Source organism: Brachyistius frenatus, unplaced genomic scaffold (genome assembly GCF_029030835.1).
Source record: "Brachyistius frenatus isolate BFR_SWC_R1_liver_20210118 unplaced genomic scaffold, ASM2903083v1 Contig_196, whole genome shotgun sequence".
In the NCBI taxonomy this organism is placed as follows: domain Eukaryota; kingdom Metazoa; phylum Chordata; class Actinopteri; family Embiotocidae; genus Brachyistius; species Brachyistius frenatus.
Genome location: NW_027210795.1, coordinates 499624 through 526904, shown reverse-complemented (window position 1 = coordinate 526904; position 27281 = coordinate 499624). Strand labels below are relative to the sequence as shown.

Sequence of the window (27281 nt, the reverse complement as noted above, 5' to 3'; positions counted from 1 at the left end):
GTAGGCCAACAGATAACTTGATGAATGGTGTAATCTGAGATGTGAGTCATCAACAACCCTTAAGTTTGACCCTCTTACCCAACACGCTCTGCTGCCTCCTCTTCTTTCGCTGCACCCTTCAATGAACGTGATGCATTTCCAGATCGCACCGTTTCTGTCGGGGGAAAGTCTCACAAACCACCTAGGAGTCGGAGGAGTTCCTCATGTGCAATGTATTCCACATGCTGTCGGAGGCCGCGAGGCACCGAGTGCCTCACATCTGGCACACACCACCTATCTCACATGTTCCTCCTCAGAGCGCCAGACCAGCTCCTCTCAGTGGAAGGAGGCCAGCCTCATCAATGATCTGATCCTGATGTTTGTATACGTTTCCTAACTTTTAGGACATACAGGGTCAACGATTCAATCAGGGAACATGGAGGGGATCATATTTTCACCAAAACTAAACAATTACCGCTCATAAAAAGCTCCGTATCTAGTAATTGTACTTCATGTGTATATTGTTTAGGCTATCCTTTGTGAAAGTGAGTTTAAAAAGTGAGTCCATACTTTTGTGTAAACGTGTCTGTACAATTTAACTGGACTCCTTGTCAGATATTCGAACAGCGTTTGAACCCTCGCTCTCTTTCTTACAACACATTTTTTATATCAAGAATCAAAAAGCACTTCACAGAGCGACTGGCAAGAAGAAGTCCGGGTTGGAAGTCGTCTCTTTTATGGTGTTTTGTTATGTGAAGACAATGTGTGGAGAATCTGGTCCAGACACTGTGTTGTTCTCACACGTAGAAGACAACAGCAAATCTCTGCGTCCGACGTGTCCTGACCTGAAAGTCTTTGTCTTGATTTAGGCAGCGGGAGGCTGCAGAAAAACAGCTTTTGTTTTGTTTGCCATAATTTGATCATAAACAACCGAATCCCTTCATGGAGTTTGTCTGATGATTTTAGCATCGGCATTTTGTGACAGAAGCTCACAAATTTTGTTGTCTCTCCGGTTCAGGTGTAGATGGACACGTCACCAACAGGCCGACTCGCTCTCAGTGAGTTCTCTGATCAACGACCTGCTCTACTCACAACGTGGCCTCGTTACTCGTTACTTAAAGGTGAACAATAAAATCCTCCCTCTCACTTTTATGCTCTCTGAGGAGAAGGAGGGGATCTCTCCTCTCCTGCTCCTTCTTTGCTCCTTCGCTTTATTACCTCCGTCAGCCCTAATTTGGGTTGATGGGGTGGCTGTTGCATGACAAGACACATGTTTGGGCCCCTGCGTGAGAAGGCTGGCTCGCTCTTGCTGGGCTTGTTTTCTTTGCGTGACCATGTCCCTCCCTCTGGTGCTCCTGGCACCTCCCGGCAAGCTCCCCCCCTGACCCCGTTCATGCCCTCGTTAGCTGGCATGTGGCTGGTTTATTTGCTTTGGCCAGTCGCCCGTATGAAAGGCAGGTTTTGACCACGCTCGGGGAGGGGTTATCTCAGAGTGGAGCAATGGCAGCGGTGTTTGGTAGAGGTGTGTGTGTGTGTGTGTGTGTGTGTGTGTGTGTGTGTGTGTGTGTGTGTGTGTGTGTGTGTGTGTGTGTGTGTGTGTGTGTGTGTGTGTGTGTGTGTGAGTGTGAGTGTGTGTGTGTGTGTGAGTGTGAGTGTGAGTGTGTGAGAAGACAACTGGAGGGGAGGCGGGTGGAGGAGCAGCTGAAAGAGCTCCGTGCGTTGCATGTGTGGCTGGTATATCTGAGTGTGACCTCCCTGCTTGGTCAAAGGGAAATACAGCCCACTGTAACTGCTTTTGAGGAATGACATGCAAAGGCGGGTCACTCAGAGTTTACCGTCCCAGTTGCCGTCCACAGAGAGCGCCGGAGAAAAGGGAGCATGAGCATTGTGGTGGTGTGTGGAGAGTTCACTTGTTCCCACTGATGTAATCCAACAACTGCTCACGCTAACATTCATGTGTCTGCACATTCTCTCTCCTGCCAAATTTCCCCTTTTGTGTTCTCACCGGGTCTACAAATACAGATCGGCGAAAGGGGACAGGATTAACACGAATCAGCAAAAAAGGGTTCGTACAGGGCATGAGCGACGCTTCTCCTGCAGTCGCCGCTGAACCCGGACAGTTTCTGTGCACGGTACGCACAGTCCACCGTGGTGATACTTGGGGGAGTAGAACTTAACTTTAAAGTTGCGTAATCACATTATGAACAGTTACAAAAGTGGGTCATTTCTGACAGTGAGGCAAGAACAACAGTAGCTCCACTTTGAACATAAAAAAAAAAAAAAAATACATTTCAAACTTTAGTTTTAAGAACTATTTTCATGTGTAGCCTATCCAGCAAATGTACTGTATGAAGAAACTTTTTGAAATGTTTTTTACTCATACTTGCGATATAATAAAAAGGTTTAGAAAAACTCAAATGAATGAATGAACAATAGCAAATAGTTTGGTCTGCATTCAGCACATCGTTTTAACACAGCCAGTCTTCTGTCTGTTTTTATTCAGCAGTGTTGCTGAAAGGTTAATAATTGCACTACGGCTCATTTAATTCTAATTTATTGTTGAAAACTACTGTCTCATATTGCATTAGTGATGTAAAAATTAGTTTAACGTCACCTCTTATTTTAACAACACTCAATGGGAACAAGGGAGATCAGTTGCTGTAGTTTTGAAAGTTGTTATGATTTGTACATTGCCTGAAATTATTCAAAGCCTTTAAATTGTACAAAAAAAGAGCAGCAAGAGGCAAAATGTGATTTTCTAATATACTGTATGCATCTACTCTGTACACCATGCGTAGAGAAGCAGGGAACTTCCTACGAGTCCTTAAATTCAGAGAATAGAGCCAGCAGGATGAGGCCCATAAATCAAGCAGATTGTTCTCAGGAAAGCAAGATAACAGCCCGACATAGTCTGAAGTATGTTCCAGGTTAACCTCTGCCACCACTTCAGTCGGTACCTCTGCTGCGATTGAATCCCCAGAACTGTGGACTTGTATTCCCGACACAGAGCTGTGAATTTCTGAACATATTATTACGGACCGAGTGCTGCGGTAAAACTTGTCTTTCAATACGTGGACACACATACAAAGCAGCTTGTTAGGAAGATTTATTTGCTCCAAATGAACCATCATCAAGCCTAAATTATGTGGTTTGTCTAATAGAATTTTGTGAAAAGGGCTGCACCACATATTGGGACAATTCACTAATTACTCGAATGAGCCACATCCTTATATGTTCTGAGACTCCCATAAATGACAAACGAGACATTAAAAATGAGCCCTGGAGGAGATGAAAAAACAACCTTACTGGGCTCTTCCAGGAAACAAACTGTTCTGGTGGTCCTTCACATTAAGCTGCCACTAACCCAAATGCAAACACACAGATACAAACAAGATTTGATTAGGATTGGCACGCGAGTAGATGCTTTCCGTGTTTGTCTCCTCATGTGATCTTAATTCATTTATTTACCCAGAAGAACATATTCTCACACTTGGACGTGTAGTGGGAAGCACAATAGGGTGATTTAGGGCTCCCTGTGGAGGGAGATGAAGGGAACAGACAGAATATATTGTGCTGGAGAAACATTGAGGCATAACTGGAATTAAATCCGTGGACTCAGAGGGCACATTTACAGCACAGATACAAAACACAAAACACACTCATGCACGCCTTACAACACAAGTTAAAAAAAACCTGGCTCACATTGAGGAAACTTTGAACTACCTTTTAGAGCTTCGTAATGAACTGTGTAAACCTACAACAACCAGGAAACACAACAGTGACAGATTTTCTCCCTGATGTTGCTTTTTTGCTCAGTAAATAGACACATCAGCATTCATCTGAGGTCACGTGTCAACCATATGGTGAATGAATATCTGCAGTATGTTCACCAGTCTAACTTGGTCTGTCTGTGTTTGGTGTTCGACATGAAGGATTTTCAAGTCATTTAGAGTTTAGTGATAATTTCATGGTAGTTCGTTACTATAAATGACGCCTTTCACGTTATACGAAATTGTTATTTCATTGGTAACACTAAATATTAATGAGCTCGCCTTTAAGTACCTGTTGCACCTGTTTTAGTACCAATCAATGTAGGACTTGTTACCATGACTACGAAGGTCCGGTGCTCCTGTCGCTGGTTCCTTCTTACGGTCATATGTTGTTGATAACAGCCTTTTGAACCCACTAAAAGGACCGACTGGTCCATACATTGGGGACATTTATGTGACGATAACCACGTATTCAACAGTGTGATGACTCTCAAACCGGTTCAGAGATATTAGTGCACCCACTCTAGAAATCTTAAAAGTGTACGTCGCGTTCAGCAAGCAAACTGAGTGCTCACTTTCTACCTGCGAAGATTTTGTAATTCTGCAGCATTAAACCAGCGGGCGACTCAATCCCTGCAGTTAACTCTTCATCATTGTGGGGAAGCTAGCACCATTTGTGTGCAGCAAATACCACAAATTCACAAAGTGTGAATTTTAAAGGCCCAAACAGCAGCCAAGTCAACAGCAAGCAAACTTGGCGCAGGATGAGTGAATCCAGACGGCTTTAGATTCGTAACCATAAGCTTTCATGTCCCTGAAGTGTGGGACCCGACCGGTGGTTATGAGGTCTGTTTAAATCCTGCCTGAATGAGGAAATACTTCAGAGTGAGATGCTGGCTGCATCAGTTTCAGACGAAGGTTGACATAATGACATATCCTGGAAAACTATGTATTTATCCTGACAATTTACTTGTTCAACCTGTTCTGACTGGAAACTTGTGTGGAAACTGTGAAACACAACGTTTATTGCTGCCACTGAAGGTTCCCGTGCTTGTGGTTTCATTCAAAGAGTGTAAAGTAACAAACAGTACATTTTCATCTGTTCTCTATTATTATTTGTGTGCTCTTATGGCTGAACAAAACATACCAGAGAATTCCTTTTGCATGAAAAGAACAACACAACTTCATACCTTTAAGTGTCAACTGCATAGTTGACTGATTGTGACTAGTCAGTGACATTTGCTGGACAGATCTGAGTGTCTGAGAGCTCCTCAGCTTTCCCGCTTTTTATTACTTATCAGGGTCTCTGCTTCACAAAGCGGCGAGTGAGTGATGAGGAGCCGCTGAGGTCACGGGGAGACAAGGAGAGCCCCGTTACGTGACATGAAGGGGAATGATCCTTCCTGCTGTTGCACATGTCGTGAGAAGGGGAGACGGGAAACTGCAGGGAGGAGAGGCTTAAAACTCAGAGGTCAAGTTTTAAGTCTGAACGTTGCACCCTCAGTCACCCGCCTCCCTTTTCACCCTACCGTGATCCATCCATTTTCTCCGCTCTCCATATCTCCCCAAATGATGAAAGATGTTGATGAACATCATAGACGGAGCTAAAAAAAAAACGACTTCCAGGCAAGACAGTTCATCTCAGTCATGTTCAGGGTACGTGTCTGCAGCCATCTGGCCACCCTTCCTGAATTACAACAAGGCATTGTGCTGTTTGGAGAGTTTTCCCAGTCATGGCCAGTAACCTGAAAGCACCTTGGACCTCCCCTCCCCCCCCTCCCGTTCTCTCCCTGTTTTCCTGACAGAAGAGGCCTCATTTCGTGCTCCCTGCAAAAGTAACACAGTTTCTCTGACACGCTACAACTGCCCATCATAAATCTGCACACTTAACTACGGGCCCTCGAATCTATCAGCCGGACTGCTTTGAGTCTAGAGGCCACGTTGTGACATGCACGGAGGCATGAAAAGAGCGAAACAGAGGAGCATAAAAAAGACATTTAGCATTTTCATACCGCCGTCAGCAAAGAAGGTCAAGTTTCGATCTTTAAGTGAGATCCAAGTTGATAAAATACCAGTTATATAGTGTAGCCCAACATTATTATTAAATAAATGAAAGCCATTAAGTGCATGCTCGTTGTATTTGACTGATCGTATTTCTTCTCGACACGCAAAGTTCCACGTGCAAGACCTCAGGCTTTATAGGTCATTGGAGATCGACAATTTGGCTTGAGCAGGGCAGGATTCAGTCTAGACTCCGTTTAATAAAATGCATGCAACGCTAATGTCTCTTTTCCTGCACATGAAATATGCCAATCATAAATCCAAACCTATTCACACTCTGTGCTGGGATCAGGAACAGTGTAATTATTCCACTTCTACTGCTACTAATGATCTGAAATCAAAAGTTTGGAGGAGATTTTGTACTTTATTTGCTTTGGCAAAAATTGCTTTTTTAATAGTATGAACAATATAATCTGCTCGCAGCTTCCTCTTCCTGCATCTGTATTTCAGAGCGATCGTGTTTTTGTATCATTGACGCAGTGTTACAAAATCTGGAGATGCATTTCTCCAAGCCACTACTGTACATGTGGTTTATGACTGAGAGCAATTAAGCATTTTCTCAGTTTCCTTCTACTAAAGGAAACACATCTACACATGTTAAAATGTTATTCTGGTGGCCACATTTTCACTCTGGTTACAGTTTTATGGGCTAGCGTGAAAATTGAACATTCCTCACCATTCTCATTACGAAATCTTGATGTAAAATCTTCCCAGACGCCTCAACTTCAGGGCGTCCCTTCATTACATTTCTCAGAGATGTCCTGATTAATGGTTTCAGGAAAGCAATTAAAACCACACATTCAATGTGGACGAGACATTTTTTTGATTTTGTATATTAAGAAATAAAAGGCTGTGTTGTTAATCTTTGGCTCAAATAGACCCATTTCCTGGCCTGTCACATGTGTTGCTCTGGAAACGGATATATCTGTTGATATATGTTTCACCATCATTTACCACAGAGCTGTGATTTGTAACTGCAGCTTGCATACTGACCTCAGTTTACAGATGAAGTCTCTGCCGAGGCTTACCGTGTGCACTTGAACGTGTGGACGCACTCAGGTAGACCACAGAGGCCCGCTGTGCTCGGCACGAACGGCTTTTTTGGGGGGGGCAACACAAATCAGATGTGTATGGTGGTAATTAGCCACGTTCTTGGCTGGCACGCTGTGGTCATTTTAGAAGATTAATCAGTCATAGATAAATAAACAGACCTTCCTCTCTGAATGACACGCCTCGCGTCAACATGCTCAGAGTTCTGCGAGGAAAGAATGGAGGTTCATGAAACATAAGCTTTATTACATGACTTTATTTTGCAGACATTTTTTAGGTTTTTTTTTACAAAAGCATTTGCACAATTGTCTAAAGGTCCCCATGGTTAGTCCTGAGAAGATAGGAAAACATCCCCAATTTTATCAAATTAAAAGCATCTATGATCACAAATAAGAGATAAAACTGGGTTCCCTAAAGGAAAAGGGGGGAAAAAAGGCGAAACAGCACATATCTAAGATGATTGAATTCTCTTAATGCATGTTATGTACATTTGGAGAGTAGTTTTAAAATAGTGGCAACTTCTCAGGCGTTTTATCACTATAGGTAGCCATGAGCTCATTTCTTGCCAGCCAGTTCAGCTCCCCGCACAGTGGATACTGCTCTCTGTAGGCACAAGGTAATTATGTACAGGCACGCAACGCGCTAACTGGCTCGGTCCCCCCCCCCCCCCACACACACACACACACACACACACCGTGCAGGGGATGTGAGGGACAAGACTTCCCTTCAACTGGTTTGTTGTCATCTTCAGTCCATGTGATAACCACATCAGTCATAAAAGGCTCATATTTATCTCCCCAAGTGTTTTCGCTCTACATTCCAGTGTATGACTGAAGCTTTGATTCAGGAGGTCTGTGATGCAGTCTGAGTGAATCACAGCCTTCTCTGCGAGTGAGTAATAACCGGCTTCTGTAGAAACATGGAGTCATCCTCACAAATGACTCCCAGGAGGCCGCTCCATCTCCTCTGTCAGTGTTAAACTCATTGGAGTATTAGTCTCAGTGACGGTAAACAAGATTTGTCATTTCAGGTCGCTCAGTCGAGAACACAAGGCATTTCATTGGAGGAAGGAATTATATGCAAAGTTGCCGGTTACCTACCTCACAAATATACACAATGAAATGCTGCCCTCTTGTGTTACAACAATTTAACCCAATATGTATTGTCTGTTTCAGGAAGTACAACATAAGCAGCTTATCCATCAGGAAATGTTACAACCGCGTTTGATGTCGCTGCTGCTGTACAGGATGTTGTCCTCTGCAACAATCTTGGTGGAATTGTAATAGTAGATGAACAGGAAGAAACCTACACAAATACAGAGAGCTGGTTAAATATATATATCTTTTTTTTTACATAGAAAACAAATTCTGCTGTTTTGCGTGAAGTTGAAATTGCTGTGTGTCAGTTTAAAGTGTACCTTGAAAGGAGTTGAGGATGGTGAAGATGTAGTAGGAGGGAAGGAGCAGAGGTCCGTGGCTGAAGAAAGCGAAGCCCCAGGTGATGCCCAGCAGGAGGAACAGGCCACAAATGGAGGAGATGTTTTTCTTGGTGTAGCTGTCGTCCTGAACTTTCCCCGCTGCATGCTTCAACTGAGAAATCTTCCACACGGTAATGATGAATATGCCAAAAGTGAAGATGAACACTACGGCATAGTAGCCAATGTTCACCCACTGATGCACAGCAACATCAGACATCCAGCACCTAAAAGTTAGGATTAAAATATGATCAACTTTAGAACATGAATCTCTTTTTGTGTTAAAAACAACAACACAGTTTTCAGATTTACAGCTTCAATTAGTTACTTACATTTTTTCCAAATCCCCATTATTGGTGTAAATGGCTATCAAACCATATTCTTGCAAGGCCAAAAGAGTGATCACCACCACAGCTGGTGTGGCTGAGGAGAAGGAAAACCGTGTGAACATCAATTCTCTTACGGTTATGGTTCATGTATAAACACATTAGCTCTCTTTACCCCATCCTGTGATGCTAATGCTCCTGATGTAATGTTTTCTTTTAGCAGGGACTTTGATCAGATGAAAGAACAAGTGTAAAGCCTGCATGAAAAACCAGGTGAAAGTGGCCAACATGCTGTAGTGCAGAACTGCTGCCGTGACAACGCATGAACTGAAGTCCCCGATGTTGGCAATGCTCTGGTTTACTAAGAAGGACAAGTTCAGGATGAACATGGCAATGAAGAGGTGGATCAGGGTCGTGGTCCCTTGGCTCGCTTTCCCTTTTCTGTGGAGCAAGATGTGTTTGTGTTAACAAAAGCTGACAGCACGATTAAGTTCAAATTGACAGAACGGGCCTGTGATGCCTGACCTGATGATACAATGCATGAAGAGAGCCACTGCCAGGAAAAACGTCGACAGCCCACAGCCGATTGATGTGATGTATGTCAGGGACGTCAAATCGGAGGTGCTGATGTTTCCAGTTGGAGGCGACTGATCTCAAACAGAGGGATGTGTGTGTTATTCCTGTTTGAAATGTCGGCGGTTGCTATGAAAAAACAGAATTACTTATAATACTATTATATTACCATGAGTATGGCAAAAAATGTTAGATGTGAGCATTGGCACGTGATGCTGTCGATGGTCTCCTCAGTTTGACAGCCGTCTGTGATCCAGACTGGTTCCTCCTCTGGTGGACAGAAGGTGCAATTTTTTAATTATTATTACAATTATTTATTATTATTTAAAGTGTTAAAAGAATATTTTTATATTACCATTGCCATCCCATGATATGCAGGAAGCGATGCTTCCATTCTGTGACAGAATGACAAAGAAAAATCAGTCTACTTACTCCAGCTAAAGATTATCATCAATCTTCTATAATTTCTCCTTTACCTTGTCCACGTTTCTGTATTGAATGTCTATGGTGTGTGACAGATTGGATATTTCTGCTCCCATTTCAATTCCCACCAGATGATTGTTGAGAAGGAAACTGTTGGGGTCATCCTGTTGAGAGTGCATCGCCGTTAACAGCTCTTATTTAATCATTATGTTTCATGTGTTAGTTGGTCAACTTCACTTTTACCTGATACATTCCTGGAAAAAGCAGAACTCCAGCAAATGGACCGTTTCTCTGTACTGCCTTGGCAACGGCCTCTTTAGGGATTTGCACCAGTTGAGAGTAGCCCGTCTCCGAATCGCTTTCAAAGTTTTCCTCAAGAATCTATGAAGAATGAAGAAACTTTTATTAAAACTAGACTTATTTCGCCTTTTTTGACAATGTAGTTTACTTTTGTATCAAACTGCATACATGTACATCACCCCTCGCTGTAAAGCCAAAGTTCATGTTGGTCTGGTTTTGTGGGGGGAGTTTAGCCATCACTCCTTTAACATCACCTATAGTGATGGCCGCTGTGATAGAACTGCCCATCTGTTCCAGCAAGGAGGACAGATTCTTCATAATGTCTCTGTAAAAGAAATATTTTTTTCTTTTTACATCACATCTGCCAACAATGTCCCACTAATATACTGTCTGTAGCAGACTCTACTGATGTGCAATGACTGAGATATTTACGCGGCTTTTTGTGGGCTGGTAGCGTTGTTGCTGTCCGAGACGGGAACAGTAATAGAAATATTGGGGGCTTTTCCTGTTTGCTGACATGACACACACTTCTCTTCATCAGAAGAGCTGAAGATGTAGTCTGAACGTTTCACATCTACAGCTAAAAAGGCAAACACACACACACACACACACACACACACACACACACACACACACACACACACACACACACACACACACACACACACACACACACACACACGGACAAACAGAGCGTTAGATTTTCACCACCATGCCCTGTTTTTGGTATTATAATGCTTACTGAGAGACAAAGCAGCTAACCTAACACATAATACCTTTGCAAGCCTTTTCATCGTACTGTGACGTTTTTCCACAGAGACCATCTTGGCTCAGTCTAATATTCTTCATACCTTGAATGTGTTAAAACATGAAGTTAAGAGTGTTATCACTGCTACCACATTTGTGCTGAGATGGAATTAAAGAGCTTTGTGAATTTACCCTTATCCAAGCAGTTGTGAGTGCTTAAAAGTAAATCTGCAACACAATAAAAGGTGTTATCAGATGACTGTTTAGAAGAGGAGGAAATAAATCACACCAATAGGGGGCAATCTCTCACTGCTCTGCTTTAGTAAGGGCGTTGTCAGCAATACCTGCTTCTTTCCAGTAGAAGTCTGATGGCATACATGAAAAGTGATCATCTGGCACCTTAATCACGACAATATCTTGCTTGGATAGAATATCTCTGTCCACAATCAATCTGTATGTGTTTCCAGTTTGATACTTCATTTCAAAGTCGCACCTGAAATCTGAACTGTTGCAACAACCTAAAAAAAAACAAAAAACACAGTAGAGTCACTCACATCCATCAAATGGCCAAGACAAACAGTTGCATGGTCATTTCCATCAGCCTCAAAGAAGGCCAAAAACTGTACCTGCATGTGTTTGGTTTCTCTGGATGTTAAAGCAGAGTTTTTGTCCCTCGGCCTTTTGATAGACAACGTCTGAAACATGATGTGAAACAGTAACTCAGATTTTTCTTTTCATTTTCAGTGTAAAACTAATTTTTTTTTCGATGTTTTTAAGCTTACGTGATGGGAATAAAAATTCACTTTGCATCTGTTTTGCACTGACAAACAGCACATTTTTGAGTCCGCAGGTCTCACTTGTGTCTGCGAAAAAAAACAACAACAACATGACAAATAGAACAGATGCTTTGTTTCAAGTTAGCTCTTGTTAAACTTACTCACCTGAGCTATTACATCTGTGGTTCTCCAGGAACATCCCATAGAACAAAATCCAGACCTCCACAAAAAACATCCAGCGATGATTTACATCCAGCGGTAACATTGTTTTAAGGTGTAAAGACAACCTATGGTGCAAGTTATTTGACCTCAACCTGACAATATTAAAATGTTTAGGTGCAGCTTAAATGTGTCGCAGCTTCTGTCTCCTGAGTAAAATGATAGTCTGCATTGTCACTCCTCACAGCAAGGCTCATCCATAGTCATGTTACTGTCAGATATACCACTAATTTGTGTTGGATTTACATTGCAAATGATGAGGGCACGCTTTCCGTAACATTTTCCAGTAAACAGAGATGCCAGGCTTGCCCTTTGGGATGTTGGATGATGCAAATCCAGGTTTGGTAAAAGGGTTCGTATGTTTTCTAAAGGGTTATACCGTGCAAACGCCCTAAACAAATTACCTTCCACAGTGAGGATGTAACATTTTTATGTAACTGACCACAGAAACAGTGGTTAATTTCGGTCACAGACCTAGTATGTAAATACGGTGTCCCTGATGTGCGAAGCACTAAAACCTCAACTAAAGCATTTCCATAAATGGGAATGAATTACTCCAAAAGTTATCTTTGTGTGTAACTACACTGGTTCATCTCTGTGAAGCTGCTGCTGTATCTGACCTGATGAGATTTTAATTACAAGTCAGTGAATGTACCTTTACAAGGTTTTTATATTTGAATGCGATGGAAACTAACCTGATAGTCATAATGCAAATAATGTATATTCACCAGCTCAGTATGTTTTGGATTGTTGAAAACAAAGTGAGTTCAACTTCTAGTTTTCTTTGGGTTTCCTGACTGGGTAGCTGGTGCCGTTAAGCTGGTTACAAACTAAGTTTTCAAATGAGTTATAAAATAAATCCCTTTTTTTCCCCCCCACATAACTCCATCTGGATCCAGAGCGGATCGGTGGAGCGCGAGGTGGACTCAATGTGAATCTGAAGTCTGAAAAATGTGCTAATGCTGCCTCCTGGTGTAAAGTTGAAAGTCAACACTAACGGTATTTTGTTTTATGACATAATTTAACACTTTGAATATTATTAGCCTTGTTTGTTAATGTTTATATCTCTGGCTGAAATTGTTTTACGCATCATTGCCAACATCTGATTAGTAAAAAAAAAAAAGAGTGCAAGCCTAAACCATGAGAGACGTCGCCGAATAGCTCTGGTGATAAACACTGCAAACTGACTGTAAATTGATGGATGACAGAGCCTTTAGAGGAACAAGTCAAACTCCTCAGTGGTCGTTAATGAGTTGATAATGTCATTACAGCCGGCCTGCAAGCCTGCTAAGCCAATTACCGCCCAGCCAGCAGCACTAAACACATTTAAGACCTGATTGCAGCCCGAATAGGCCTGGTTGGATTCATTGATGGAGTTTTTATTGACAGTTTGGAGTTAAGTCAAGTTATTGAACCTTGTGGCTAGTCTGGTGATGTCATTGTTATCCTCATTAATGGATTGTCAGCCATTAGTTTACTGTTATCGCTGCATAATGTGAGCAGGTGAGAAAACAAGCTTCTGTCCATTAACCTGTCATTTGCCTGCTTTGTCTAATTTCTGCAGATTAGTCAGTAATGATCTTATTAAGTGATTTGTGTATTTCTTTTTGCTCTGATAGTCATCAATAAGTAAGCGTTGCCTAGTGTTAGGTCAAAGATAATTAAAGGAATTTATTTTTCTCTGCAGCCTCCTCACTGTGTAGTTGTTGTTGTTGTTGTTTTCAGGAGCAGTATCGTGGTGGTTTGTGGGGAAGCAGCCGAGGGCTCAGCACCGTATGGCAGATGAATATTTGATGGCCCTTAATGGAGCCTTTGCCTTCATGCCCGTAGCTCTGCTGTTCCCGCAACTCGCATCAGAGGACTGTGGTGGAGCTGTGCGGTTGGCATCCATTTTGGAAAACTTCCCCTGGTGAATTTTGGTTGCCTGTCTGGCACACAACAGCTGCAGTAATTTCATCCAAACAGTTTGGTGTGCTTGCTATGAAGAAGCCGACAACTGATGCCGACGCTCCCTGGTCGAACACGGCGTACCAGAACCACGTCCGTTTGCATCCGGCCCAGCTGCACGTCTCTCCCTGCGCCTTGTCCCTGAACTTGTCATCGCCAAAGGTCAGCAGATCACCTGCCATCAATGAGTCAGCCTCAAGTTACACCTCATCCACCACACATCTGGATACGTGTGTCAATGTTTGCGTCCGCTGGGTTTAAAATGTTGTTGTCATCAATTCAGTGGAGCAGATTAAGATCTTTCCTGAGCAGGGATATGGCCCTGCTTGTCATTCCAATTAGAAAAGTGACAGTGAGGCAGAGCAGCTATTTGCTCAGTGACCTCATCCTCCATGCAGCCCGATCCATAACTATCTGACATAGCAGCGACTCCCACTAATATTTCACGTTTAGCTCCGTAGTGTAAATGGATCTTGTAATCAAAGTGTTTGGGAGTCTTGAGAATTTCCGATGGAGGGTGTGAGGAAGAGGAGGAGCTGGCTCGGCCTCGTGATGGAATCTGGGATTTTTAGAGGTTGTGTGTGAATGTTTCGAGGCACCTGTTTGCATTGTTTTAGCGTGTTTGAGCCCGTGTACACGATGCACAATCACAGGTGCCCTTCACATTACTCAAGTTATTTCTGATCTGCTCAGTCAGCCAGAGGCGTGGGGGGGGGGGGTCAGAGGGGCCAACAGTGCACTTTCTCTCTCAACACAAACACAGACTCACAGGCATGTGCAGCAAGCGCACATCGAAGCTCACCCTTTTTGTGGTATATTTAAATGTATAGGGCAGTGGCTGTGCCTGGGCCTGACTCCTGATTCACCCTGGAGTATGTCTGTCAGCCGGCACAATCATAACTGATGTGGTGCAGCGCTGAGCTCACTGCACCACATTGCTTTACAACCTCAGTGTAAAACCTGATCAGCATGCGGCTGAAATATTTCACATCACGGATATAAATCAGTTTAATGCAGCTTGGCTCACTCTTTGGTTACCTAACTATGACCTCAAAACCCACATCAGCTCGCTATGCAATTGTTCCATGTATGAGTGCGAAGAAAAGAATATAAAGTAATTTATGAACTGTGGACAAAAGACAAACAAAAGAGACGATCGAATTTCTCCCACACATTTTTCATCACTTCTCTTTTACAAGGTCACAGGTGACAAGCTTTACTGAGCGTCCCGGGACCTCCATCACTCAACCAACCAAACAAACAAACAAAAACATGGACGGAGCAACATAAAGTCTGTCGGAGTGGAACATCTTTGTGATGCATTTGTCATGAAGAACAGTTCACTTCATTGAAGGTCACCTTGGCACGCGGAGAGGCTATTGTGATTTCAGATCTTTACTTTTTGGTTTCGGTGCCACATGAGAACAATCCCTTCCTTTTTTCATGAGTTGCATCTGATTAGATTACTGCATCGACCTACTTTTGAGCGCACTCGTACCCTCCTCATCCTCCATCACCCACCCACCAGATTTTCAGGCATGCTATGACATCACCAGTCTACAGCCCGTCTCTGAGGCATCTCGCCATGACATCAGTGTCTGCAACCAGGCGGTGGGTGTCTTTCTCCTCCTCGTGACCCAATAACACATCTCTTCTTGCGGGTCAGCGACCACTGTCCGAGTAACTTTATCCTGGTCCTCAGGCTTGGACACAAAGGCAGAGCGCTGAGGACACACTAAAGCAAAGTGAGGAGTGAAAAGAAGTCCAGACTTAAAGTAGAGGGAGGGAGGAGGGGGGGTGACGGGGTGATGGTCAGTTAATCTGTATTCAGGTGTAGGGCCACACTGAGGTGTGAAGGGCCCGGGAGGGAGCCAGAAGGACAAAGATTAGAAACCGTGGACTCGTGTCACAATAGAGATGTAAACGAGGAGAAGAGTCTCACAGGAGTGTGAAAAAGTGCAGAATGAAAAGAAGGGAATGAGGAAGTGCAGGTGATGACCTGCTGATGACGGGTCGTTGGGTGGTCCGCTGCAACTGGTAGGGAGGTGAGAAAGATTCATATCTTGGGTGAGGTCAAACACTATTTATTTAGATATGTGAAAGAGTCATTAAGTCGACTGTTTGTTTCTTCCAGTTTTCACCCTGCTGTGAAAATGTCTAGTTTAAAATTTTGCACGAGATCTGCTTCAGAAAGCTGTGAGAAGGAAACACTGGGTCATTCTATTCCCACAGTTTTACCTTAATGTGTTCAAGCACACTTGACCACATGCCTTCACTGTGTTTTTAAAATACACCCCCGAAGGGTCTGAAGGGCAAATAAAGAAAGGAGTGATCTCATTTTGGGAAACACCCACAGATCCACTTTCATTGTGAGCTGACAATTTCATCACACCGGGGTCGAGTTACGAACGTGTGGCCGACAGGATACTTCAAGACAATTTGACTGAACTAAAAAGATAGTTTGTGGTGAGGTGCTTCCTTACAAAGCCTTTATTATGAGTACTTTGTGGTTTGTCGCCATCTTTCAAATGAGCCATTTCTTGCAGCCTGTTCTGTTATTAGCAGTAATGTTGACTGGGATGTACCACCGCTGCCAGGCAGGAGACAGCATGACATCATCCTTTTTGTGTTGTGGTGTGAGGTTGGTGACTGTCTGCTATCTGTCTGAAAAGCTGGCAGCAGCTTGATTTGTCTGTCTGCCTGGTGTCTGTAAGGAATCCCTGCCTGGCACAGAGGCAGTCGGCAAAAAGCAGGATGTGTTGTCATTAAGCATATTGAGGCTCGTCTAAATTAATAGTTTCAGTTGTTTGAAAAATTCATATTTGCTCTTTTCCTGAGAGTTAGATCAAATCTTAAACATCCTTCCGGCCGACAAACGTTCTCATCCGCATAAAGACGGGAAGCAGGTGCAAATAGCTGCATATAAAAAAAAATTTAAAAGCCACCTCACAAGATCAAGTTGTAGCTTTATGGGAAGAAATATCCCATAAAACCACAACTTTGTTGTTTTTCTTTCTCTCTAAGAAAAACAATTTAATTTCGGTTTCTGCATGAATTATTTAGAGGAAGTATATAATATTAATTAGGATAATTATTCTCCCCTGATTCTCTCGCTGCCTCTACCTTTATACTCTGCATACAGATGAGAGAGGGATATTGACCGTCTCACCTCGTATCTAATGGAATGAAAATTTGGCAGAATACCAAACTATACCTTAAAAGTGGTCGCCTTAAAATAATGTCACATACAACCTGCAGTTTCATAACATCCAGTGAAATAAAGGATGTAACTGATGGAAACTTTATGATATGAATATGAATATAAATCATAATAAGTACGATTTTTTGATCACTTACTGATTGCCTCACGCTTAGAACCGTCCATCTGTGCACAGCATGAAGTCTGAAACTGATGAAAGGCTTCATCGGTTTAAAGAAAATGTTGATTGATGGCCACCAGCACTTAGTGATAGCACTAATAACACTAACATATCAGCTTGTCATTTTAAATCCAAATATACATTCTTTATTCTTTCTTAACAAACAGTTTTCCATCTTGTCAAAGTTAGTGTTTCTACTGTAGTTTGAATTTAACTGTGAAAAGATGATGAAAAGGACACACCCACACACACACATTGCTTCTCCCCTCCCTGGGATCTTCCCCTGGCTGCTACCCTGTTGTAAGGCAATGCAAAGAGCCATTCCCAGTTTGACCTTAAAGAGGTCCCTTTGTTGAAGGCGATGCCCTCATTCGATGCCCTCATTCCTGCGCTGTCCTTCAGCCGCAGGTGGCCAGGAGCTCCCGCTGAGTGCTGGAGAATCCCAGAGTCAGCACATTAGCCCGTCAAAAGGAGCAGATTAGGCCACCAGAGAGAGCTGGAGGGAGAAACACCCGCACACCCACTGAGTTACTGCAGCCCCCCTCCCACTTCCACCCCTGCTGCTTTACAGCTGTAAGCATTTACAGTATGTATGCTTACCAGCTGATGTCACATCAAATATGTTGCACTGCATTATGTCCACTTGATTAATTAATACATGAATGCGTAGCAAAGGACTCTTTAGGCTTCTGGGATTCTCTTCCTTTGTGCTACTTGTTTACTTCGGCATGTGTCAAAGATCACAAGCTACCAAATGAATGTATTTGCCGATCTTTATTTATGTATTATGTACAGAATAATTAATCTCCCCCCAGGAAATTCTAATTAATATCGAGAGAAGAGGTGGAGGAGTTCAGAATCTTCAGCGAAGTTAGGAGGCAAGTAAAAGTGTAATTTCTTTGACCAGCAGGTTGGAAACAAACAAGCGTGACCCTCGATCGAGCGCACACCGATTACAGCAGCAGAGGTAGGAGGTAGGAGGCTCGGGGTGGGAGCAGAGAGGAAACTTTACAGTACAATTGTCTGCTTTGAGAAAAATCAATAACACTGCTTTCATGTGAACTTCACGGGATGGAACGACCCAGAAACACTCACACAGGTTCATTAGTTATTATGCTTGTTTTTTTTTTCTTTCCAGTACAGCAGGGAGCAGGCTGCAAGCCGTTGCCTTGGGGCAAAGTGAAAGGGCAAAAAGGCAAAACAAGATGTTTTTATTGTCAAGCCTATTGGTGTTTTACAGTAGATTTATTTTCACCACGGGAATGTCAACATAAAATATGCATGTAGATCCATATGTTCAGTCTTTTTTCATGAATATTTAACATTGCAGCCATTCACAGCCATTGTTCCATATTGAGGGACATAACATTAAGCTTTGCATTTTCTAATAACAGTGGAGAGGTCCTAAGTGCAGGGCCAGCCTCTATTTTTCCTTGATTATCAGAGGCAGTCTGATCAATAAATTATAGCGACTGACAAGCTGCATCAAAAGATAGGAATTTCAAAGTCAGCGTGGCTGAAGCCCAAACCAGAAAACAACTTTGTTGGCCACCTGAATCAAAACATGAAAGAACAAAGACACTCTGGGGGGGGGGGGGGTATTGATCGGCAGCCAGAGTGAGGTGTGGAGAGTTCAGGTGCATGCGAGTATGGATCTGTGCATCCACAGTTTGGTGGGACAGATGTCGGGGTTGTGTGGAGGTGAAGGTTCGAGGGTCAAACTCGTGGCAGCTGTTGAACGATGTTGTCTGAAGGTTGCAGAAAGGTTCCTTCTTTTGTTGACGCACGAATTCATCTTTTCAAGAACAATCGGGGTTTCATTTTCAAGCAGCATTGCCTACACACGAAATCTTTTGTCTAACATCGGCAGAGACTTAATTTTTCTTAGGATTGCCTTGAGGATGTTATGTGTGGGCGATGGATTTTGTTTGATTTTCATTATCTGAATTCTCTCCCACTTGAAAGGGGACCCTTAGCCTCCATTAATAATTGACATTTTATTACTTATCCTCCTCACCATGGCAGGCGTGCGCTTTGATGTGAGTCGTGTTGTTTTATCAGTGCGGTACTATATATTGATTGCTGTGCAGATAGGAGCACTATCAAAGGGATTCCTCGTGGGGCAGTCAACACCCGGTCACCTCATACTCCTGGAATGTGGTCAAGCATTCGTCCAACTAGCTATCACATCTCTCCGCATCCCTTTACTACTTATTCGGTTCATCCTGCCCGTGTGCTGCTTATCTGGGTTAAATATTCGCAAAGAATAACAAAGCTGTTGAAATGACATCATCTAAAGTGGAAGGAGAGGATGTGTTGCGGCCACCAAGGGGGCTTCCTCCAAAAGAAACTGCTTGTGCTGGGTGGACTGGCTTTTCTCTTTTATCTGTTATGTCTTGTGTTGTGGCTGGAGATTACAGTGGATGATGATCTCATTCATAATGCTCATTACGGTTCAGCGGAGATGCTTATCGTCAGCTGAGTGACAAACAACGGCCGACAGTATGTAAACAGTGTGAATTACAGAGGGCTGCATCTGAAAAAATATGGTCTCTCTCTTGTTGATTGAAAACAATGTGAAAAACAGATATCGGATTAGGATGCACTGGGATTGATTTACTATCATACCACAGCAGCCCACCCAAACAATAACCAGAAAACAAAGTACAGTCACAAGCGAGCGGCGGGGAATGGCGTTGCAAGATAAACACCATCCACGTTGCACGTGAGACGAATTATAATTTCAGGAGATTTGTATAATCCATCCATATTGGCAAACACAGGGCTCCTTTGTTTATTCTATTGAACACTCTCCCATCTCAGTACACTTCATACATTAAAGTCCCATATGCAGTTGCAGCTGCTTTAAAGGCCGGCCATTGATTGTTATTCGACACTCAGAGACCAATTGTCAAAAGCACTTACAACATAACACACAGAGCGGCCATAATGAGCATATCCTATTTAACAGAAGAGAAAATACATAGTGCATTTTCACTAGTGAACACTTAGAGACCATTAGCAGTAGCCCAGTAGTGTAAAAAGCCGGGCGTCTTTCCATCATCGATATCCTATAAGTGAACCGCTGCATAGGGGCCGAGCCGGCTGAAATTCTCCCAGGCTGGTGGTGCTCGCGGTTGTTGACGACTTGTCCGGCCTGACTGACAGCACTTTTGTTTTCTGTGGATTAGGCAATCTGACTTCACTGCGGTCCATGAGGGGGTTCACGTAACGCTGCCTGGAGGTCACTACACCCATGTGACCCCTCCTGTCTACTGGCTGCCCCAATGACAGGCCGTCAGCCGTCCAGACCGAGACTAGGCTGTGGACGCGGTGACCCCACCCTCCTCAGACACACACACACACACACACACACACACACACACACACACACACACACACACACACACACACACACACACACACACACACACACACACACAGATTCAGACACGTGCACATACTTGACACACTCTCAGACCAGAGTGTAAATTTTTAATGGAATATACATTAAGGACCATTCATGGACTGATACATGATGTTTCCCCACAGCTAATATTTCAGCCGACTCTGTATCAGATCAGGATTGAATGATTGATTTTCTATCAGGCTGCTTTTCTTGAATGAATAATTCAGGCTTATAGCTTGTGACACTCGCAGGATATTATGTTACATGCTTTTCATCACAAGATTCTGTTTAATTTTGTAAAATATGATTAGAAAATGGTAAAAAATAATAATAATAAAGAAATCAAGGCTTCAATCTGATTTAAGATAATTCAATCTGCCAACTGAAGATTCTGTCGTCGTACTGTAACTGTGTATGTACATCTGTGTGCATGTACATGCTGTATGTTTATTTGAATGTGCTTCGGGGAGCTGGGTGCCAAGCGTACGTGCCTCTTGATGACTTTCTCTCTCGACCTCCTGTCTGTGACCAGAAATGAGAGACGGCAGTGTCTGAGGTCACATGCTGATTACTGGTCCCCACATGGGGTCAAATGACTCTGAAATGTTTTGTTTACACTTCTACAACTAAGCCTGGGCTCCCGACAAAGTATAGTCAACTCTATACGCATTATGTGATGAAAATGTAAAAGCATAAAATGTTAAGGAAAAAAAGTCTAAATATGTCATGCAGAAATATGGATGTTCCCTGTTTCTACTATAAGTAATTAGAAATAATAGTTATTTACATATTTATCTACAATGCCATCAATTTCATTTTAATTGTGTATTTTCACCTCCAGATTTATTAAATCACAAAGGGGGGAAAAAAAAGTGTCAGCAGGAGCTACAGATTTATGTGTTGATTCACAGCTTCAAGAAAGAAGATATCGCAGTGTTTTTGTGTTTAATAGCTCCTGCATCTTTCAGGAGCATCTCCTGTTTCAGCTGGCTAGAGTCCTAGAACTCGCCGAACAAGTGCTGGATAATTATCCGCACTAGTGTTAAGTACAAATTGCACTGACCTGCCCTTGAAAGGACTTGCTGAAGCACAGCAGATACAGTAACTCTCCAGCTGGCTGCTAACTCGCACCGATCCTCACATACAAACAAGCGAAACGCATGAGGGACGAGTGAATCCACGCACACCATGCAGCAAAATCCAAAGAAAAACCTGACACTATCACGAAGCCGCCACCGTTGTAAGATAAGTGAAGAGCATGACTCACTATATTCTGTTTCACGTGAGTGACAATAACAAGGACAGGTGGCTTGGGCGGACGAAAGTCATATTTGATGTCCAACATCAGACTACTTGCACCTGAAGCGTGTGACATCATGATGACTCTAAGCTGATAACCCGGCAACAAACCAGCAGTTGTTGTGAGGATAAAGGATTAGCCTCCGTTTGCTTTTGGTGCTCTTTGAACCAGAAAACCCTGAAAAGAAAAGGATCTCACATGAAAGGACCGAGTTGCTGAGAAAGCACAGAATTGGGGCGCTGCCTCTCATCAAAGACACTTCAAGCACCTCTTTCCAAACGCCCGTTCACTGGGGGTGATAACGTGCTGTTGCTATTTGTCTTTGCAGGTGTGTGTGTGTGTGTGTGTGTGTGTACAGTTTTCTCTTCTGTCTGTATGTTGACCATGTCTGTCTGGCATATCAGGTAAGGTCTCTGTCTCCTTCCTACATTGTTGGTGGATAATGAGGTGTGATTAAATATGAATGCTAAGTGTTTGGTGGCTGCAGCCCAAAGCTGAAAGCGGATCCAGTCGGGCCCACAGGCAGCATAATTAGTAGCTGATGATAGATGCCGTTAATGTTGCTTTTTTTTTCTTTTTTTTTTTGCACAGGCTGCTTGCAGACCTCTATGCTGGACCTCCACGCAGCAGCCGGCTGCCTTTGAGCTATCCACAGTTAATTAAATCGCAAATAAATAAATCGTGATGCAGCTGTGGTGATTCTGTACTGTTGTAAAAACCAGAGCACTGATTGTAATCAGCTTTATTCAAAATTGTTTAATGATCAGCAGCGATTAAATATTAAGCCATTTGTTACTGTTATTTGATGTCTTTTTGCTATTCCCTCTGGGATTTCATGTTGAAAGCATGACGAAAATCCTGTGGAAAACAATATCAGCATTTCAAAGTGCTGAAGGACCAGTGTGACGCCTTTAATGGTGGAGAAAAGCCCTTTGTGCACGCTTGAAGGGCTGAGTTGGGTTTTGAGGGCTCTTTGGATTGTCATATCCCTGGTGTGAGATTGACTCATTCATGGTGAGCAGTCTCCAAGTCTTCATCCTCTGCTTCTGTGCTCGCACGGCCGTGGACACCGCTGTGCTGCCTCACTTCAGAGGGAGAGACAGAGTCATGTCCACAGCTGTAAGGACATGTCTGCTTTGAGGTGCCGGGACTTTAATGTGTGCAGCAGATTAAACAGGGGGCCTTTGTGAAGGCTGGATAACTGGTCAGCTCTCCCACACAGCTATCCAATCTTATCAACTGTGTGCGTGTTGGTATGAGTGTTACGGCTGCTGCCACACATACACCCTCACATTCTCCGCAGAGTGAACAGAACAGCTTGACACTCCAGTCCGTCTCATTAATTGAAGCCGCAGAGTTTTGGAGTCGACTGCTGCCCGTGAGTAGCCGAGAGGCAAAATATTGAGAGAGAGAGACGTGAAGACGGGCTTCTCTGTTTCAATTGATTCTTCTCGCTTTACATGAAAGCATCACCTGCAGTCTGTGACTTGCTAGACTTCAATGTGTTTTAACAACGATATAAACCGCAATGTACCATGCAGGGCTGAGCAACGTGAGGACAGCAGTCGCCTGCAGTGAGGATCAAATAATGGTTGTTTCGACAAAGGGTCAGAAGTTCCACATAATGTCTCAGTTTCTCGGTTCAGAGAGAAATGAAATGAGCATGTGTAAGCTAGTACAGAAATGTCTGTATCTGTGCGCAGCAGAATTCATGTTTAAAAAAAAAAGTCTTTAGAAAGGATGTGAAAAGACATCGTAATTAACAAACATGTCACTCAGTGCCGCGGCGTGTTACTGTCGTGTAACAGGCTCATGTGTTGGCTACACAAACAGTACTTGTTAGCAGGATCCGCTCATTGTGAGTTTTAGTGTTTATTTTTTTTTAAATACAGAAAATCACCAGACATTTCCTGAAAAATAAATTTTAACAGGACGTTTGAGAGTGATGGTGTCATCATCGAGAAGAAAGATGTTCCTTACAGTATGATGCGATGAGCTCATTCACTGAACCTAGAACATGATGCATTTTGATGCATTTTTAAACTCTGCAATGGAAAAAAAAAAAAAAACAACAAAGCTTTGGATTTCTGTATTTCTTTTTAGTGTTGTGTTTTTTTTTTAAGTGTGAAACAATCCCCTACAATAACAAAGGCCTTTGTATGTGAGCCACTTAGAGAGTGAGAGGTTTGGCCAGCAGTCTGCAGCCAGACGGGGATGTATGATTACCAGACAGCCCTTACAAAAGGTGGCCATTTGTGTCAGCACTCTCAGTTACAGGCGGTCGGATCAGGTGTCATTGCTTCATAACTAGCCTCACCTCCACAATTTCTAAAAGAGGCTGGGTTGAAGCACAAAATTACCCCACTCCTCCTCTCCACGCCTGCTACATTATTCAATGTGTCTTCACCTGAGAGGACCTGTGAGAGGTCGCTCGCTGACGGAAAATTAACTTTACTTTTACCATTTGTCTTCTTTTCATGCGGCTGTCATCCCTGACTGTGGTGTTACCTTCCATTGCAGATAAAAATCAGATCAGGTAATACGGCCAGAATAAAGGCGCACACTGTACACGTAGTGTATTTCTCTGGGCCATTTGACTTTAGAGAAAAATAGCAGGACTTTGATGGTGATAACAGACCTACAGATATTCCCACAGGAGTTTTACACAAATGCCGACGTGGATGTGTGTGTATGTGTTTGGGTTCTTTTATAAGGACCAGTTTGAGTTTTACACCATCAAAGTGGGGATATTTTAGGAAAGTGACAACATTTTAGCAGGTCATCACTTTTTAAAGGGCTGTTTGAGGGGTTAAGACTTGGTTTTAGGCTTAATTTTAGGTTTCAGTTTGGGATTAGGCAGTTAGTCGGTGTTCAAATTAGGATAAGAGGCTATGAAATGCTTTATGTCAATACATGTTCTCACAAAAAAAATACCCATACAAACAAATCTGTGTGCTCTTTGGTCCTAACTTTGCTGACTATGTCATCCAATTTAATTCTCAGAAAAATCAGCAAGATATGTGAGTACTAGAGGTCAAAGAAGTCAGAAAAACAAGCCCCCGTGTGTTATCAGGTCACCATCGTTGGGTCAGGGTGCCGCACATGTCTCCTCTAACTGGCTTGCAGTCAGGATGCAGTTGCCATGGAACATGTCCAGTTGGAGCAAATGAAATCCCTCCTTTCTAGTTTCCAGGCAGGGTTCACATTGCTGAGAATGTTTTGGTGGGAGAAAATGTGTGTGTGTGTGTGTGTGTGTGTGTGTGTGTGTGTGTGTGTGTGTGTGTGTGTGTGTGTGTGTGTGTGTGTGTGTGTGTGTGTTGTAATAGATGTGTGTGCACACTCATGTGTGTGTGTGTGTGTGTGTGTGTGTGAGAATGGGCTTTTGAGGTTACAGAGGAAGTAGGGCATGTGATTGTGCAGCCATGTGTGTGTGTGTGTGTGTGTGTGTGTGTGTGTGTGTGTGTGTGTGTGTGTGTGTGTGTGTGTGTGTGTGTGTGTGTGTGTGTGTGTGTGTGTGTGTGTGTGTGTGTGTGTGTGTGTGTGTGTGTGTGTGTGTGTGTGTGTGCGCACGCATCACTCTTCAGAAACAGTTTTCTGATGTAACATAAACTGATGCCTGCCTGTACTCTCCCAGGCTTCTCAAGGGTCTATGGGAACTTGTTTATGAACACTTGCTTCCACAAAGCAAAACACAACTCAATGACACTATTGTTTGAGAAAGAGAGTGACATCACAGGCGCCATATTTTTGACATTTTGACATTGTCATTTCTGTGAGAGGTTCACTAATGTAATTTCTCAGTGTGCACTTCAAAGACGTTGAGACATGTCTTTCATCACTGATAGACATGACTCGCTTAGTTAAACCAACAGTGTTAAATTAAAATTTTATGTTCCTAGATATAGGCAAGAGCTGCTGTGAATTTATCCATATTCATTATTTATGCTTTAGAGGCCTGTTTTTGTGGCCCACTGAGAGCTTCTTTATGGCCTCAGTGATTTCTGCAGCTACTTTCAAACACAATACATCACACACTAATGTTCGATAATGAATAACTTAGTTTGTTTTCTTAAGATATATAAATATATACATATATATTGTCATCAATACTGTACACTCAGGGTTTTCATTAACATTTTATAGGATTCTTTCAAATAATAAATCAGCTCAATAACAAATTACCATGAAAAAGTAATCTGATAGCTATCTCTCCCTTTTTCATAAGCGATAGGACAGTGAATGGTACATTAACTTTCAATGACCTGTGCTTAAAAGGCTTCTGTAGTAATTACAGGCATTTTCTTGGCTTCTTTTCTTTAAAGTGTATGAGTGTGTGTGTGTGGGGAGGGGGAGGGGAGGGGGTCGCCTTTGTTTGCTGAAAAGCACAAAAGAAAGCTGCAACTAATGCTCCCATGTCTTTGAGCCTTTTGTTGTTTACAGTGGCCACTCATGCAAGAAGTGATCAAGTTTCTGATATCACAGCTCGTGAGGAAACCAACCCCACCTCCCAACCCCACCTCCCAACCCCACCTCCCTCCGCAGTGCGTCCCCACCTCTCTGGAGAGGCTGCAGGTGGGACAAAGGCCAAACCTACAGATCCATCCAATTTACTACGCAGGACAGCGGAGGCAGGGAGCCGTGACTTCTCACACAGATCAGTGGTGAGACCTGATCGCAGCTGACGGACGGGCCGAGAGAGGGAGAGGAGGTGGGGGGCAGGGTGATGATCTGTGAGAGAATGCAGAGGGTTGGTCTCAGCTCCAGCTGTCCCGGGGTTTATTGATCAGTGATAGCCCTGACGGGGTTGGATAGGGGGGTGGGGGTGTCACCAGCACCTGCCCTGCCCTCCACAACAACATGCCTGCAAGAATCAATACAACATGGACTTGGTTAACAATTAGCTCACTGTATATGAATAAAATGAATATTATTATTATTACTGAGCTAAACAGTGTTTTATATAAACAATGCAATCGATGTAAAGGGAAGAGATTGTGATAAGATAGGCCTTTATTCATCCTCACAGGGAAAATTCACTTTTTACAACAGCCAAACATCGCAAGGAGTGATAAAAAAACAACAACAAAAAAACAACCCTAAATTCAATCTCTCAGAAAATATATACTTATCAAAATATCAAAAAACGTATTTACTTGTTTACATGCACGTGTGTAGTATTATATACTGGCATTATACACCGTTTTTCACAATGTCTACCCACCAAAGACAGTTAAAGTACACAGCTGTCTTTGTAATTCTCTATAATAAACTTTTTCAGTGACGCATTGACGTAAAACTTCTGATCGTATTTTTTCCGTATTTTTTTCATTCATCCCAAACTGTATTTATTAATTTTTTTAGTTTGATTTAATTTGTTAGATTTGTGTGTGTGTGTGTGTAGTCTGTGTGTGTATTTATTCTAAAATAATTTACTTTTAAAAAAAATCTATCTTATTTCTTTTATCTTATACGTATTTGTAATTTTTTTGTAAATTGTGTGCACTTTTTGTTTTTTTCTTGTGGGATTAATAAAGTCAATCTTATCTT

At 42.8% G+C, this 27281-nt stretch overlaps 1 protein-coding gene across 1 annotated transcript in view; it reads right to left on the bottom strand.

Annotated features, from left to right (window-relative positions):
- The window catches only part of LOC138632847 (inverted formin-2-like), a 103991-nt gene extending 85491 nt beyond the window's left edge, over positions 1 to 18500 (bottom strand). Inside the window, exon 1 of the mRNA XM_069718697.1 lies at positions 18497 to 18500. The gene's annotated coding sequence lies outside the window, so the exon portion shown is untranslated. The remainder of the gene's footprint in view (positions 1 to 18496) is intronic.
- Between the last annotated feature and the right edge of the window lie 8781 nt (positions 18501 to 27281).